This window comes from Orbicella franksi, chromosome 4 (genome assembly GCF_964199315.1).
Source record: "Orbicella franksi chromosome 4, jaOrbFran1.1, whole genome shotgun sequence".
Taxonomy (NCBI): domain Eukaryota; kingdom Metazoa; phylum Cnidaria; class Anthozoa; order Scleractinia; family Merulinidae; genus Orbicella; species Orbicella franksi.
In genome coordinates, this window is record NC_138148.1 from 15761919 (window position 1) to 15776843 (window position 14925).

Genomic DNA, 14925 nt, shown 5'->3' on the forward strand with positions numbered 1-14925 from the left:
GGATAATACCCAGGATGACCAGTATGCTTGCTGAGGTGGTAAGGTAAGTCGTCACAAGGTCCAGTACCTCATACCTGCTGGAGCTTAAATTGGTTATTGCTCTTCTTCCCTGCACAGGATGATAATCACCGGCTCCCATTTATACATCTGGGTGGAGAGAGACATTGTGAACGAAAAATGCCTTTCCTAAGACGACATGGCAGCGCCCTAGTAACCAGGAGCGCTCGATCCGGAGTCCAGCCCGCTAACCATTAGGCCGCGACAGTGCTATGCGCTTCGTTATTATGTTACAGGTTTACCTCGGTATGTCGTAAATTGATGAAATGCAACGCCATATTGGATGTTGTTTCACTTGAAAAGTCGAAAGAGCTTGGAGATGAATTAAGTAGTTTCACATGCCCAATATTAAATCACAGCGGAGACGCTTTGCGTGTCATGCTCAAACAATGTAATCTCCAGGCGAAAATAGGAAGTAATTTGGCCCCCTATTGTATCACGAGGCTTACTTACTTACTTACAGTCTCTATCATAACGATGTTATTCGTATTTAGAATCGATACCAAAGAGAAGCAAAGACCGAAGCTTGAAGAAAGCACCTCTGGGTGTGTCGTAGTTAAGTCGAAAGTTTCAGTACCACTAGTCACACAAGGTATTTGTGATCTCCTTGCCGGGAGAAGGAGAAAAAAACTCAAGGCTTAAAATTCTAATAATGGTGAATAGTCAGCTATGAAGGCACTTGACGTTAAAATCTCATAAATTCCAAAAACATCCATCATATTGAATCCACCAGTCTGGATTTCATGACTATTCCATGACGTCAAAATATCGTTTTTGCCAATTATAGCAAAATTAAAAGAGAAGAGAAAGGGTACTAAAGGAATGAAAAGGTGCAAAAAAACTATGTTTGTCCCAAGAAACTTAAAAACGTCAATAAAAACAGACCGAGATGAGAAAACTTAAGCTTAGGGTAATTATGCCTGACAAAACAAGGTTGCCATGGAAAAAAGGCAGAGTCCCATAAATAAGGCTTTTTTGGACTCAGCTTTTCCCACTTAACTTATACACTCAGTAAACAACTTGTTTCATTGTATTTTGATTACTTTTCTTGTTATCAACGTTTAAAGTCCCCCCTTCATCACCTTCCAGTCCCCAGGGTACAGGGTACAAATGCTGCATAAAATTTAGTTTCAAATCTGTCAGTAGGAAAATTGATTTCTAGCCTATGGTTTGTAAATATATATTTTCTTTTAATAATTCACTTCGAGATCATTAATTGTATGTTAATTTTGCGGCTAATGTCTAAAAATCTCTCCTAATAAGGAATTAAGACTTTGGCAGGAAGTGCGTAGTAGGTAATTTCTCTTGAAGTGTTTCGTAGTAAAAAAGCCTCAACCTTAGTATTTTTTTCTTGATATTACTAAACTAAGGGCTGAACTTTGCAGGGATACTGAGAATTCACGATATAAAACATGGGCATGGAAAATATGTGGTCTGAAAAACAGGCCATTTCCGGCTGCTTCCCATATGCTTCAAATAGGACCAAGTTGCGATAATAGCCACAAGCTAATGAAAAACTCCCGTGAGCTAATGTTTCTACCCATAGAAGCCTAAAAATAGGGCATTACAAATGTGGTTTTGTTTTTGTCTGAAATTAATTGTACGTTGCTAAAAGAGAGATTGAAAATTGACCAAAATTGCACTGGAAATCAGCCTCTGGGGACCCCCGAGGGGCTGATATTCAGAACTCGGCTAAAAAAAGGTCGTTGAACCTGAAACTTTGGCATATTACATAAGTCCACATAACAACTTTGTGTACCAATTTTAAGCGAAATCGGCCGATCTTCATTTCCAAGTCTGCCCCGGTCTCTCAGGCAGAAGCTCTTAAATGATGTGCTTTCGACCAATCAGGGGGGAGTATTTGGGATGGCAGTATTGTAAAGCAGGAGAACGCCTGACATTTCTGTCTTCAGCCATTAATTTACCGGTACTTAGAGGCGACAGAACGTCTTATTATAGGATCAAAACACAGAAAAGAAAATATGGTTTGGGGACTGATTTCAGAAATTATGAATGTTAATGAGACAAGCAGTGAAGATATACTGAAGCAGATATATCAGAGAATAACAGGAAATAAAATGGGTTAGCTGTTCTACAACAAGGAGAACAGCATCTCTTTAAAGAAGTGATCGGCACGTCATCAGCTTTATGATAGCTGTGACAAGAAAATCTTCCCAAAATAACTGTTTGGCAGTGTGTAAAAATTTACCTTTGTTATACAAGTGTGTATGTATCAGCTGAGGGGTAAAGCGTTAGAAGTAAAACGTTTCGGTCCAATTTACCTCCTTACTTTATTTGTTAACTTTTCAGTTTCATATGAACACAGCTGGAACGTCACAATCAGCAATATAAGTTCTACAACAGTCAGTGTCAGCTGGTTGCCTTTGAATACCAGCGGCTTAAATTCCACTGACATATTTGGCTATGTAGCTGTTTGCTTAGGCAGAGGTAGCAGTGACATTCTTCTGTTGAGTGTAGAAAATGCTTCATCCTCCAATACCGTGGTGCGCAATCTGAAATCCTACAGGAAGTACAAAGTCAAGATCGTTGCTCTCCTCAAAGATCGAGTGACTGGTGTGATAACCTTGAAAAGCAGCGAGGAAGCTGACATTCGTACCAAAGAGGGCGGTACGTAATTTTAATATTGCCAAGTTATTGTATTTAAATTGCGGGTACAAGTAATTCCTATTTTCCTCTGAAGAACGGTAAGTGAAAAACACGAGGAAGAAAAAGGTGGAATAGGAAAAAATATGATACTGTACTGAACTGAAAGGAATAATATTAATGCCCTGAAGGGGATTTAAACGCACGTTCCAGGCGCTATTAATCAGTCGGGTGGGATCACCACTACGCTATCAGGACTAATAGAACATGCTTGAAACACGACTAATTGTTAAAAGTACTGAACGGAGAATCCGTGAACCTCCCTGGCAAATATTTCATCTTTATATCCGATGACACTAGATTGTCAGTATTTTTACCATTTTCTAAATTGAAATGAAATAAAACTGACATACGTACGAAAGAGGGCAGTATGTAATTTTGGTATTTGTAACTTAGTATGTTTAAAGTGTGAGTAGTGCCTGTTTTCTTGTAAAAGCAGTTAGCACGAAGGGAAAAAAACGCGAAGAAAAAAGGGCAATTGGCAAAGATATTTAAATAATAGACCACTCTTTCTATGGGTTTACCGGCGTAAAAGACCCACGCGGGATGTTGGGAGAACGCGAGAAAAGCTTGTAAATCACGAGCCGTTAGTTGGGTTTCTAGCGGAGTTGCAGGCTTCCCATGCCTTGGCACCTTTGAAAGTAAATTGCTCGGGAAGCCCACGTCCTAACCACGTTAATAACCTCCTGAGAAATTTAAATCCACTTTAACTTTTCTTTTTTTAAGCTGGTTCTAAACTTTTTAATTTTTTTTTCTAAAATCTGAATCTAAGCATACTGAAGATATTAAAAAAAAATAGGATCTCTTAGCTCGTTGTTGAGTTGTAAGCACGTTTTAAGTTAAAATCAAGGTAGGATAGGGGCCACTGTTGCTTCGCTTTAAAATACTATTTCAGCACCGACTGATATAGGCTGGTAGTACATGTATCGATCAATCAACTGACAAGTGTTGCTTGTTTTACCACTTACCTTATTTAATCCATGGTACCTATTTAGAATTTTGTGGCTAAACGCTCACCGCCCCCCTAATTAAAAACGATTGTTTTTTTTTTTTTAGTAAGAGAGCTTTGTGTTTCACAATTGCATCAAACGAAATTTTTCTTTGTCGTTTAGTTCCTGGTTATGTTCCATGGGTGTATGTATACGATCGTAGTTCCAACTCTCTCGAGATTAACTGGTCTCCTATACCTGAAGAAGATACTCATGGAGTTCTTCTTGGCTACGTCGTGTATTATAGACGTTATGGTTCCTACGAGAACTTCACCACTGTCAAAGTGAATGCAAGTACCCGAGTATTGAGGATTACAGGTCTCATGGAGGCCACGAGATATGAAATCAAAGTTGCAGGCCGTACATCTGTTGGAGAGGGTCCTTTGCGTACAACATACGAGAGCACAGGTTGGTAGCTGTATGGACATTCTTAATTTGTCCATTACTTAATTGTTAATTTTTTTTTAGTTACTGTTGTATTGGTTTCGTGATCATCTATGCCTATGCAATATATAGCCAAAGTTAGCCCACACATACGGAGTTCACGGGCTACGTCTCGCTGTTACCACTTAGTACCACTTAGCTGGAGTTGTTTCTCGGTATACTCAAGTTCTGCTTCTCGGTCATGATTGTAAATAGCCAACTTGTCTGGCTTCCACCTGTTAGGATTTGTAAGCTTATTATGTGTCGCTGGTATATTGTTTCTTTTAGTTTAAGTGGCATACCTGAGAATTAGCTAGGTGTAGCTAAGTGTTTTAGGTGCGGTGATCTGTTTAGTCTAAGAAATAAGAAAATCAACACTGTTTGGGAGGAAGGGGGATTGTTTCCAGGACGATCGAAAACCAATCTCATTGGTGGTTTTCTTAAAGAACCAATCAAATTGTCGTTTACGAAATGGGACGGTTCGTTGTTAAAACAGATTACACAGTTAAGAGAGGTAAATTTTAAGTCTCTCAGAAAGTTACTTTTTCTGTAACTTTTTTTTTTGTCACCAAAAAGGCTCTCAGGTGTTGGGAAGGGTTATGTGACAAGAACACTTCCCAAACTCTGCAGATTTCGAGACCTCTTATAAAATTTGTACTTTCTTTCTGATGTCTAGTTGTTTCACCTCCAAAAGTGTCTTCTCGTTTAGATGGCTTTTAAAATCGATATAACTTGGAATGTCAAAACCGAAGAAACTGTAATTAATCTGATCAATGGCAGCAACAGAATAAAATCATGTTATAGAATTAGAATTAGTTCTTGTTATGAAATGAGTCCATAAAGGTCCATAAAAAATTACTCGCCAATCTGCTTTCACCGTTAGGTACTATTACAGGCTGCATAATTTAGCTGTCTCGCGGGAAAAGCTGTATTGAAGTTCTTATAGACAAAGATACTGATCAAATTATCCAAATTAAACCTTGATAAAACTAGGCTTAATATTACACTTTTTAAGGTGAAACATATTCTTTTTTGCCGAATATCATAACTAAACTTGGATTAGCCTAATCACAATGCTGGTACTTGCGTGCCTATGTTTTGTCACGTTATGATCTGAGCCCATTTTGTGAGATTTCTCGTCGAGATTTGTGGTAAAACACCACAGTTTTCTGTCGCTTAAACTCTCCTCTCCCGCCCCCGTTTGAAAACAATATTCAACCAGTTAAGCACAACAATCCTGTGAGAACAGACACTTAAAATGTTCAATGTCGTATTAATTTATAGCCTCACGTAAAGGGCTTGACTTAATTAAAGTGTCTGGATACATTTTTCACTGGACCATTCCAAAGATTTTCGATGAGCTTTTTACCAGTTGTCCCTTAATCGGATCAAGATAAAGATAAAAAATACGTTGAAATTTGGTATAGTATATTTCATGGCAATCGATATTTCCATGGAAACAATAATTTAAGAAAATATGAAAATGGATAACACATGAATTTTGGGTGAACCAGATGTGAGATATAAAAGGTAGCACAATGCATAAGCACATGGCAAATTACAGAGACATGTCAAACTTGACGAAGCGACATGCAGATAACAGCGGAAATCATGCAGACCTATGACATCTACAAGTTTGACATACCACGGTCTAACGACTCAACTCTACTTAAAATTACTCCTTATAACACAGCGTGAAGTGCCCTTCATAAACACGAGTGAAGCAAGAAAAAGGTCGAGTGACCGAACAGAGAACGACAAATGTACAAATGTCACGAACCGTAGGAGTCGTGTCGGCTAGTCAACCCCATTTTAGCGGAGCTTCGGCGGCCCAAAGAGCCGCCAAGGGGAGCCCCATACTCGTATAGGTAAGGAAAGGAGACCCATAAGTTGATTTTCTCATGGTTATCACGGCTAGTGGTAATGCTCGTGGGCGCGTACGCACGACGGCGGTGATGACGACGGAGTCGCGCAACATGGCGGCCATACTCCAAATAATAGGTTGACAGACCCATGCTGCCTTGGTTTAACGTGTACTTCTTTGATATTGGACATCCATGTTATTATCAATTGACACCTGTCAAAACAAGGTATCCGCTGATCAGTATCAGGTGACCATATCGCGGGCTCAGGTTTACAGCTCATCGAAGCCACTTTTTTTCGAAATTGATCGCTGACCAAGTGTGGTTTTCGATTGGATCGCGGGCTCATGTCAGGTTTACTTGTTGAAAACAGGGCAGGATTGTTCGGAAGCCGGTTAACACTAACCCAGGATTAAAGTTAACCGAATTATAACTTTTTATTCTATACAAATGTTTTTTGCTGCTTTGTTTTGTGTATTTGGTGATTATTAAAACTCGAAACAAAAGGCCAAACAATATACAGAAGACCTTACTGCAAAGTTACAAAATTCAAGGCAAAATTCTAGCTTTTCCCGGGTTAGCTTAATTGGGCTCTGAAAAACACGGCCCAGGAGCTACGCTCGAAACCCAGCGTGAAACTTGTCTTGAGTGTTTTCAGCCATGTCCTTCAATGACGTCACTAAAAGCCCGACCGAGATCCCACTAGGCTCGGTGGTGGCAGCGGAAAGCGCAACTTTAAACGGCTGTAGAAACGCGGGGATTTTATCAGTCGAGATAATTTTTTAGCTGACTAATGGGAAAACTAGTAAGTTTCATTAAAGGAAAGAACGTTTTTGTGGTTAGTCGTACTTTAATAATTGTCTAAGTCTAAGTTGGAGTACCTGCAATACATTGTTTTGACATTTATGTGTAGCTTGGTTTACATGTGGACTTGACTACGTTTTTTGAGTATCAGTAGTATCACTTCTTTTTAACAGCTAGTGAAAAAGTTGATATGAATAAATGATAATACTAACTTTATATTAACATAAAAAACCCTTAAATCCAAATTTTGCGGAAATCCTGGCGTTTTTGGGCTTGCTTAGGATGGATTTTCATATTTATCACCAATAGACTCATCTTTTGAAAAAGTTGGCCACGTTATTGAACATGCGTAAAGACTCGATGAATTTTACAAAGTGTACGAAAATTGATTTGCAAATTAAAAAGAAATGTTTTACCAGCAAGCACTACGAGGGAAACATTTTTTGTAATTTTTGTATATTTAATTTTAGAATTTGTGGGAGGACCTTCAATAGTAAAATCAATGTAACCAGGCCTTAGACGCTGCGCTCGCAACCCCCCCCCCCCTTCGCCGCCTGCTCACGTTATTTCTGTTTTGATGTCCGCCTTTTTTATCTTTTGAAGTTTAAAAACTATGCTCTATACTTAACACATTAAACGAAAAATCGAAGTTCCGCTTTGAAAATGCTACTCTTAAATCCCTCTATGGTTGGCGATTCTCTAAGCGTACAGCCTAAGGAGTTCCATATATCTGCAGCAAACCTTAGAGTGGTAAAATGCCGCCATCTTCTATGAGCAGATGGTTTCCGAATATTATGCTTAGATCTAGTATTATAATTTAAACGGGTACATAAAGAGATTGTTAATGGAAAATAGCGCGGTGTTCTGCCCTTCGGCGTTGTAAAGTCTTCCAAGACGAGGGAAAAGATTTTGTAATTGTTGCTTATTTCATTTTACAGCTTGTGGAGGGACCTTCAATGGTACTACAGGAGAAATCAATGTAATGAGCACATACTCTTCAGGATATTGCTATTGGGAAATCCAGTCACCGTTAATGAACTCAAGTATACTTCTAGTTGTTGAACATTTCCAAACGCGGTATTGCAGGTAAGAACCTTTGATTATTGCATTGTTGCCATGATCCTAATCCCACGCGTTAGTACTAGTTTTCGCCGATCGCGATATGAATCCAAAAATACCAGGCGAACGCGAAAATCTTATGTTTTGTCTTTAAGGTCTGTCGTGCATCATGTCACCAGAATTTCCCCTGCGACATTAACATCAGCAAGATTTGCGTTCACGAAATTGTTTTACTTCTCTATAAGGACACAAACCTACCACTAAGCTAGACTAACATGTGATCGGAAGCAATACTAAAAAGAACTGAGCTAAATTCACCTACGCTACCAAAATATAAACGCTTCGTGCAAATGCAAAAATGTGCAAACTATGAAGAGTATGAAAACCCAATAACGACTTATTAAGTACTTCTCGCACTAGATTTTTATGAGAAGTTTAGCCCTTTGTTTCAAAATTGTTGTATACACTCCAGACCAACAGTCATGATATTCTTTCAATCTCACCATACACTAGTATGGTTGCCTACTTAATTAGCAAGATTCTGCGTCATACCAATGCGTCGGAATCGACAAGAGTTATTTTTCTCCCTGGATAGTTTTTTTTATCAAAACCAAGAAATGAAATTCCATTGATTTTTAGCGGTAGACAAGCATTGCGTTCTATTGCGAACTCACGAGTATTTGGTTTCTGCGTCTTCACCTATCCAATGTTAAACCACTATCGTATATTCGTTGCTACTGAAAGTTCCATTGCCCTTTAAGCCCTGGCCAAACGGACTCGCAAGTGGTCGCAAGTAGCCGGAAGTTGAACTTGCGCAGATACTTGCGGTGGGTGGCCAAACTGGTTCGAAAGGTTCCTCGCTAGTACACTGAGGTCGCAAAAAACCCATTTCAAGGCATACATATCCCGTGTTTCATTGGCTAACGATAGGTCAACTTGCGTTGACTTGGGTTGGGTAGCCAAACGGTGAAAAGGTGGCTTCGAGTTGCGTGCAAATTTGATTTCGACTAAAGTGAGCGGAAGTCATCCCAAGTCAATGCAAGTCCACGCAAGGCCTGGCCAAACGGGGTCGCAAGCAGACCCAAGTTTTCAACTTGCCTCTCAGTATTTGAAGGTCTGTTTGGCCATGGCTTTAAGGCGATGAACGATGCTGTAGGCTGAGTTGAATTTAATAGTCAAACACAGTGGATTACTTTTGTTTCTTCCTGCTGTATTTTAGTTACGGTTCAGTTGTAACTGGTAACGGCCAACATAGGTACTTTTGTGGTCAAAAGGAACCATTTGCACTTCTGGTTTCGGGAAGCTATGCCCAAGTCAGACTCTACAGTTATTATTATTATTATTATTATCGGACGACATTGAAGGCTTTCTATGTTGTGATGAACAATGGTAAGTTGACCGTTAGACTAATAGAATAGTGTTAAGAGATATCGGTTAACAGAAAGCACAATACTATTTTGTAAGGAAACGGGCCTGTTCGAGAAACAGTTTGGATCAACTTCAACAAGGGACTCTTATAATACAAACTAGGAAACGTCCCATTAACTCAGAAGTTCAATTAGCTCTAATCGTTTCAACAAAAAAGACCGATTTCCTTTTAATAACACCACTCTTCACTGAGTTTAAGTAAAAGGTATGACAGAACGGAAAAACAGCACAATTAGAAAAAGTATTGATAAGTAACTTTTTGTTTATCCTAATTGATAATAGACCTGAAAATGTCTTCGGCAGTTTGTTCTTCGCCTTCCGCATTTTATCATCTGGAAGTACTATACAGAATGAGTCACAAAACTTCCAGGCTTTCTCTCTTAAAGCTACTTATTCTCTTTTTGCTGCTCAACTGCGTTTTTACCAGGAGTATTAAAACTTAATGTTTCCTGTCTCATTTGCTTGTTTCAGGGCTACACAAAATGTGAAAGATTAAATTGACATTTACTTTTTCTCCTGATGATACAATTAGCGTTTAAATGATGTGCTTTCGACCAATCAGGGGGGAGTATTTGGAATGGCAGTATTTTAAGGCAGGAGAACGCCTGACATTTCTGTCTTCAGCCATTAATTTACCATTACTTAGAGGCGACAGAACGTCTTATTATAGGATCATACAACACAAAAGAAAATATGGTTTGGGGACTGATTTCAGAAATTATGAATGTTAATGAGACAAGCAGTGAAGATATACTAAAGCAGATATATCAGAGAATAAAAGGAAATAAAATGGTTTAGTTGTTCTACAACAAGGAGAACAGCATCTCTTTAAAGAAGTGATCGGCACGTCATCAGCTTTATGATAGCTGTGACAAGAAAATCTTCCCAAAATAACTGTTTGGCAGTGTGTAGAAATTTACCTTTGTTATACAAGTGTGTATGTATCAGCTGAAGGGTAAAGCGTTAGAAGTAAAACGTTTTGGTCCAATTTATCTCCTCACACTATTTGTTAACTTTTCAGTTTCATATGAACACAGCTGGAACGTCACAATCAGCAATATAAGTTCCACAACAGTCAGTGTCAGCTGGTTGCCTTTGAATACCAGCGGCTTAAATTCCACTGACATATATGGCTATGTAGCTGTTTGCTTAGGCAGAGGTAGCAGTGACATTCTTCTGTTGAGTGTAGAAAATGCTTCATCCTCCAATACCGTGGTGCGTAATCTGAAATCCTACAGGAAGTACAAAGTCAAGGTTGTTGTTCTCCTCAAAGATCGAGTGACTGGTGTAATAACCTTGAAAAGCAGCGAGGAAGCTGACATTCGTACCAAAGAGGGCGGTACGTAATTTTAATATTGCCAAGTTATTGTACTTAAATTGCGGGTACAAGTAATTCCTATTTTCCTCTGCAGAACCTGTAAGTGAAAAACACGGGAAAGAAAAAGGTGGAATGGGCAAAAATATGATACTGTATTGAACTGAAAGAAATATTATTTATGCCCTGAAAGGGTTTTTGAACACACGTTCCAGGCCGTATTAAGAGCCATTGCCTGTAAATATGGAGAATCGGACTTTCTTTTATTGCGTCAAAAAGACCTTTTTGGTGAACTGTTTTCAGAAATATACTTTCAAAGTTCTAGCGAGTTCACTTTTTTGTGAAATCTAGCAAAGTTCGAAATACCGCACAATCAACCAAAATGGCCGATGCAATTTATGAAAAATTGTACATTTTCAACAGGCCAGTACAGAAAGAAGGGATCTTGGCTGGATTTCATATTCACACAGTTTATGAGTTGCACTTTGATCAGACTTCTGAGCTAAAAGTCATCTTGAAGTATATACGTTTTGTCTACTTCTCGGCTGTTTGAAAAATACAACTATCGCAATTTAATTTACGTGTAAAATTTTGACTGATTTTAGAGGGTCATAACTCTTCTAGTATACAAATCTCTTGACAAATAAAAGGACTGAAAGAAAGAGCTATCCTATGGGTATACCATATTTAAATGGCTAGTTTGGCCCGTCAAAATTAAGCGCGCTAGACGAAAAACTATAAAGGGTATTTTGAGTAATTGCGCCACACTTAGAAGACCGAGCTGAGAATTTAACTTCGATTTTGCAGTCATCTTTATGAACATAATTCCCCATGTTTCATTACACAAATTATTCTTTGACATTGTGTATCACACATGTAAGCAATAAATTAAATCATACCTGAGAAATGGGCTTGGTTAGAAGGCAAAGTCTTCTGCGTGAGAAGACGACTTGACTCTTGTGACGGGCCATAGTTTGACAATCCAAAATCGCTGTAAATTTGACAGCTAAAACCAAGAAACGTTCGCTTCTTTTTTTGGTCATTTTCCCTATGTATCTTTTTCTAAAACAATGTAGACGAAAAACTTCAAATGCAGCGGTTTTAAAAAAACTGTGACTGGTCTGCCAGCGACTTCGATATATGTTGTCGTGGTGAATTGCATGGCGTGACACCGTGACATAGAGAACAATAGGGAATAATGACAATAATGTTGTGTACACAAACGTTACATGTACACTTGCGTTTCGTTCCTAGCAAACGGCCCTATTAATCGTTGTAGTCGGGATTGGTTCTCCTTTTTTAACGTAAAAAGAGAGAACTAATAACAAGAGATAACCAAGGAAGAAGTAGCGATGCCTTCTCTCCATTTATTCGCCAAAGGTGCTCAAGTTTTGAATGCAGGACTACCTTTCCACCTTGAAGGCCGACATTTTGCCAAAATCGTCTGCTTTGGCGGCTGATTTCTAGAGGACTGTGCCATCAATACCCAGGCTTATTCTGAGGCATTATTTTAAGTATTGCTTAAGTGTACAATACACGATTTCAACGAATAATTTATGTTATGAAACATGTCGAATTATGTTTATAAAGATGACTGCGAAATCGAAGTTCTTGCTCGCTCGTCCAAAAATGGCACAATTGGTCAAAATACCCTTTTTAGTTTTTCGTCTAGCGCGCTTAATTCTCACGGGCCAAACTAGCCATTTAGATTTGGTATACCCATAGCATAGCTCTTTTTGTAGAAACTGTTATTTTTTGAGAGATTTGTATACTAGAAGAGTTATGACCCTCTAAAATCAGTTAAAATTTTACATGTAAATTAAATTGCGATAGTTGTATTTTTCAAACGGCCATGAAATAGAGAAAACGTATTAAGTCTAAGATGACTTTTAGCTCAGAAGAATGATCAAAGTGTAAATTACAAACTGTGAGAATATGAAATCCAGGCAAGTTCCTTTCTTGCTGTACTGGCCTGTTGAAAATTCCATCGGCCATTTTGGTTGATTGTGCGGTATTTCGAACTTTGCTAGATTTCACAAAAAAGTGAACTCGCTGGAACTTTGAAAGTATATTTCTGAAAATAGTTCACCAAAAGGGTCTTTTTGACGTAATAAAAGAAAATCCGAATTTTCCGACCCGTCGACGGATTCTCCATATTTACAGGCAATGGCTCTTAATCAGTCGGATGGGATCACCATTACGCTATCAGGACTGATATAACAAGCTTGAAACACGACTAAGTGTTAACAGTGCTGAACGGAGAATCCGTGAACCTCCCTGGCAAGTATTTCATCTTTCAATCCGATGACACTAGATTGACAGTACTTTTACCATTTTGTAAATTGAGATGAAACAAAACTGACATACGTACGAAAGAGGGCAGTATGTAATTTTGGTATTTGTAACTTATTATGTTTAAAGTGCGAGTAGTGCCTGTTTTCTTGTAAAAACGGTTAGCACGAAGAGAAAAAAACGCGAAGAAAAAAGGGCAATTGGCAAAGATATTTAAGTAATAGACCACTCTTTCTATGGGTTTACCGGCGTAAAAGACCCACGCGGGATGTTGGGAGAACGCGAGAAAAGCTTGTAAATCACGAGCCGTTAGTTGGGTTTCTAGCGGAGTTGCAGGCTTCCCATGCCTTGGCACCTTTGAAAGTAAATTGCTCGGGAAGCCCACGTCCTAACCACGTTAATAACCTCCTGAGAAATTTAAATCCACTTTAACTTTTCTTTTTTTAAGCTGGTTCTAAACTTTTTAAATTTTTTTTTCTAAAATCTGAATCTAAGCATACTGATCTTGAAGATATTGAAAAAAATAGGATCTCTTAGCTCGTTGTTGAGTTGTAAACACGTTTTTAGTTAAAATCAAGGTCAGATAGGGGCCACTGTTGCTTCGCTTTAAAATATTATTTTAGCACCAACTGATATAGGCTGGTAGTACATGTATCGATCAATCAACCGACAAATGCTGTTTATTTTACCACTTACCTTATTTAATCCATGGTGTCTATTTAGAATTTTGTGGCTAAACGCTCACCGCGCCCCTAATTACAAACTATTGTTTGTTTGTTTGTTTTTTTTTTTTAGTAAGAGAGCTTTGTGTTTCACAATTGCATCAAACGAAATTTTTCTTTGTCGTTTAGTTCCTGGTTATGTTCCATGGGTGTATGTATACGATCGTAGTTCCAACTCTCTCGAGATTAACTGGTCTCCTATACCTGAAGAAGATACTCATGGAGTTCTTCTTGGCTACGTCGTGTATTTTAGACGTTATGGCTCTTACGAGAACTTCACCACTGTCAAAGTGAATGCAAGTACCCGAGTATTGAGGATTACAGGTCTCATGGAGGCCACGAGATATGAAATCAAAGTTGCAGGCCGTACATCTGTTGGAGAGGGTCCTTTGCGTACAACATACGAGAGCACAGGTTGGTAGCTGTATGGACATTCTCAATTTGTCCATTACTTAATTGTTAATTTTTGTTTAGTTACTGTTGCATTGGTTTCGTGATCATCTATGCCTATGCAATATATAGCCAAAGTTAGCCCACACATACGGAGTTCACGGGCTACGTCTCGCTGTTACCACTTAGTACCACTTAGCTGGAGTTGTTTCTCGGTATACTCAAGTTCTGCTTCTCGGTCATGATTGTAAATAGCCAACTTGTCTGGCTTCCACCTGTTAGGATTTTTAAGCTTATTATGTGTCGCTGGTATATTGTTTCTTTTAGTTTAAGTGGCATACCTGAGAATTAGCTAGGTGTAGCGAAGTGTTTTAGGTGCGGTGATCTGTTTAGTCTAAGAAATAAGAAAATCAACACTGTTTGGGAGGAAGGGGGATTGTTTCCAGGACGATCGAAAACCAATCACATTGGGGTTTTTCTTAAAGAACCAGTCAAATTGTCGTTTACGAAATGGGACGGTTCGTTGTTAAAACAGATAACACAGTTAAGAGAGGTAAATTTTAAGTCTCTCAGAAAGTTACTTTTTCTGTAACTTTTTTTTTTGTCACCAAAAAGGCTCTCAGGTGTTGGGAAGGGTTATGTGACAAGAACACTTCCCAAACTCTGCAGATTTCGAGACCTCTTATAAAATTTGTACGTTCTTTCTGATGTCTAGTTGTTTCACCTCCAAAAGTGTCTTCTCGTTTAGATGGCTTTTAAAATCGATATAACTTGGAATGTCAAAACCGAAGAAACTGTAATTAATGTGATCAACGCTAGCAACAGAATGAGATCATGTTGTAGACTTAGATTAGTTCTTGTTATGAAATGAGTCCATAAAGGTCCATAAAAAATTACTCACCAAACAGCTTTCACCGTTA

General features: G+C 38.6%; 1 pseudogene across 1 annotated transcript in view; it reads left to right on the forward strand.

The window, feature by feature from the left end:
• Positions 1 to 14925, forward strand: part of LOC145484699 (uncharacterized) — a 123809-nt pseudogene that overhangs the window by 68323 nt on the left and 40561 nt on the right. Inside the window, exons 19-24 of the transcript XR_014049061.1 lie at positions 2368 to 2685; positions 3834 to 4118; positions 7738 to 7885; positions 9078 to 9247; positions 10308 to 10625; positions 13745 to 14029. The product of XR_014049061.1 is annotated as an uncharacterized LOC145484699 (transcript). The remainder of the gene's footprint in view (positions 1 to 2367; positions 2686 to 3833; positions 4119 to 7737; positions 7886 to 9077; positions 9248 to 10307; positions 10626 to 13744; positions 14030 to 14925) is intronic.